The 3,094-nt window shown below is 38.8% G+C and overlaps 1 long non-coding RNA gene across 1 annotated transcript in view; it reads left to right on the forward strand.

The window, feature by feature from the left end:
• The first annotated feature begins 2,515 nt into the window (after window positions 1-2,515).
• LOC103607267 overlaps window positions 2,516-3,094 on the forward strand; it is a 40,577-nt gene continuing 39,998 nt past the window's right edge. The window contains exon 1 of the long non-coding RNA XR_551955.1: window positions 2,516-2,600. This is a non-coding gene — a long non-coding RNA (uncharacterized LOC103607267). The remainder of the gene's footprint in view (window positions 2,601-3,094) is intronic.

The following is a 3,094-nucleotide window of genomic DNA, read 5'->3' on the forward strand; positions in this document are numbered from 1 at the left end:
ATAGTAGGATTGCAATTTATTTCCCCCTTGAATTTAGGAATCACCATGTAACTTGCCTTATCCAATGCGTTCCTCAGCCAGTGACTGGTCGGAGAGACGGGGCACCCTGAGAAAGCCCAGGTCTCACGCCCACGTGGAGCCAGGGGCTGAACGCAGCCTCACCTGAATCAATTACACTGCAAGTGGGGGCAGAGAGGGTCCCTAAAGTTAGGATAGGGAAGGCATCCAAAACTGAGTAGAGTCCTCTTCATCGTTCTTTCCATACAGGTATTTAACTATTTATCTCTGGGTTCACCCAGGTGTTTGGACAACTTTAATAGGCATTGGTAGAGACCCTGTTCAGCCACTTTTGCTAATTACTTCTAAGTTTAAAATCCTCATCAACTATTACGCAAAATGTACATAATAAGCATAATAAGTGCTACTAATGGACATTATTGGAAAGAGGTGTATGAATCTTAAAGTCATATTTACAGAAAGATGTCATGATATTAGAATGCAGTACATTAAACAATGGCTTTTTAAAAAGAATTCATAGCAAATTTTCATTTCTCACTTCCACGAATAGATGGGTTTGTTTTGTTTTTTTTTTTCCTTGAGAAACCAACCTAACTTTGCCCTCCCGACTCTGATTAATACCGTTTTCTGTATTTTGGGTGGCAGAATTCTTACGGCCAACCTTGTGGTTCTTAGAGCAGGCACACCAGGTCTTAGGGAATGCACTTCTATTTGCTTGGTTTTATTTTACTTTCTCTCTTTCCCCTGTTTCCCTAACTTAACAAAAAAGGATGAATTCGACTAATTTTTCTTAAATCTCTTCTGGAAAAGACAAGTTATGAATTAATATGTAATAATAGGTAATATTATTACGTGTGTGATTTTACTTTCTAACAACTAATAGGTAATATTATGACGTGTGTGATTTTACTTTCTAACAACTGTCCTCAGAGCTTCTTCTGCATCCACTCACTCGATGGACTGTCAGCGTCCTCGTTACACATGTTAAACAACCAGAGCTCCGAGACCAGCAGGCTGTTCAAGGACACAAGCTACCCAGAGGTGGAGTTGAGCTCTGAATCCACATCATCCGATGCTGAGCTCTGAACCACTTCCTTATACTGCTCCTTTTCATGTGACGTACTCCACAGTTGTTTTATAATTTTGTATTTGTCATCAACTCACAAATTTATATACATTACCCAGCTTCAGGGCACAACATTGTGGTGGATTAAAACAAAATAAACATAATTCTCTCCCATTAAAAAAAAAATTACTGCAGCAGGAGAGATTAAACATGCTATAATTGACTATAATACAGAATGTAAATAATATAAAGTGCCATAGGCAAGGTACATGTGCAGAACTACTGACACTTTGTGGTTGTGTATGTGTGTGTGCATTTTGGGGACAGTGTGCACACTTGCTGTCATTCATGGAGGAGATCCTGTTGAGGCTGTCAAGCTGAAAGGAAGAAATTACAATCTGAGTCATATTAATGTGCACTCCTCTCCCTTCCCACTCTGGCCTATCCTCATAGTTGGAATTTACACATGTTTGCAAAAGTAGATATTGATGAATCACTCACTATGAGTCATCTGTGATCACCTGCCATGTATCACACGTTACTTCATTTATCTCCTACAGTAGCTTCATTTTTTTCATAAGTGCTTTTATGATTTAAACAATTATAAAGTATTGCTTATAACTTTTTTTCTAAAGAGTTTTAATGATATTCTTTTTTGAACTGAGCCACGGAATATTGAGTATTAGAACTGGATTAGGGTTATAATGCCATCTAAATGCTTTTCTATATCTCTTTTTTTATCCTTTGAGACAATCTGCCCAACTTTGTTTTTGTTTTTTTTTGTGTGTGTGTGATTAGGACATTTTTCTTTCCTCTTCTTTGCTAGGATAGCTCAGCATTTTTATGCACAAACTCATTATATCACATATGCATTTTTCCAGTCGCTCTGAATGTCATTCCTTGTTCTCATCCCAGTAATATTGAACAAAATACTTACAGGTTTCTAGCCTTTTGTCCTAGAGTTTCAGGAAAATACATATTTTCAGAATATGTACTTCCTAGAATCAGGTAAAGATTCACATGGTAATATTGGGATGCAAAACTGATGTATCAGTGGAAAAATCTAGACATTTGTCATTTTTATGAGTGAAAACTAATTGCCCCCAATACAAATTTTATAATCACCTGTTACCTGCTGTCCATACTAGAATAAGTATGAGCTTACGTAGCACTTACTATTAATGAGTTGTTATTCTTTAATATAGAGAAACAAGTCTTATGTGAATCTTCAAATACCGCTAAATAAAAAAAATAAAATTAAAATGTATGAACTCTGAGTGCACAATATGTTCTGTGAAGTTTATCAGTAGAGTCATGTATAGTGCGTGGCCACTCTGACTGGTTTCCTTAGTCTGTTTCCTCAACGTTACAGGGGTCCACTGGTAATACCCGGAGCAACTATCTTATTCACACATTCTGGTTAAATTCTCTACAGCCTACAAATGTCCTTGAAGGCCAGCTTCTCTATTTGATCTTTGTTTATTTCTCAACCAGATGTGACCTCTTCTAGGATAAGGTGTGTATACTTTCTTAACACCCTATTGATGACATGGAGAAGACAGTAGTTATTATGCTTTCAACCTATGACATAGACAATACTTTAAATTAACTGCTGAATAATATGTATATTTCAATGCAAGTGCCCTCTTTCAATATGGCATCCTTTCCATTATGAAATTTTGCAAAATTTAGGTACTCGCCTAGCATAAGCTTAATTAGTGAAATTACTCTATTCCTTTCTCTACCAAAGCTGAGGTAATGGAAGTTGTGACTAGAAACATGGAAGAGGGAAGAGAGGAATAATACAGCATAAAAATCTTTGGGAGGGGCCGGCCCGGTGGCGCACTGCTACAGTGCGCCGCTTGGGGGTGTGGCGGCGCTCCCGCCGAGGGTTCGGATCCCACATACAGACTGGCCACTCACTGGCTGAGCAAGGTGCGGGGGCAGCGCCGAGGGTTGCGATCCCGTTGCCGGTCCAGGTCCGGTGCGGGCGCGACACTGAGGGTTGCG

This window comes from Galeopterus variegatus, unplaced genomic scaffold (genome assembly GCF_000696425.1).
Source record: "Galeopterus variegatus unplaced genomic scaffold, G_variegatus-3.0.2 Scaffold7287, whole genome shotgun sequence".
In the NCBI taxonomy this organism is placed as follows: domain Eukaryota; kingdom Metazoa; phylum Chordata; class Mammalia; order Dermoptera; family Cynocephalidae; genus Galeopterus; species Galeopterus variegatus.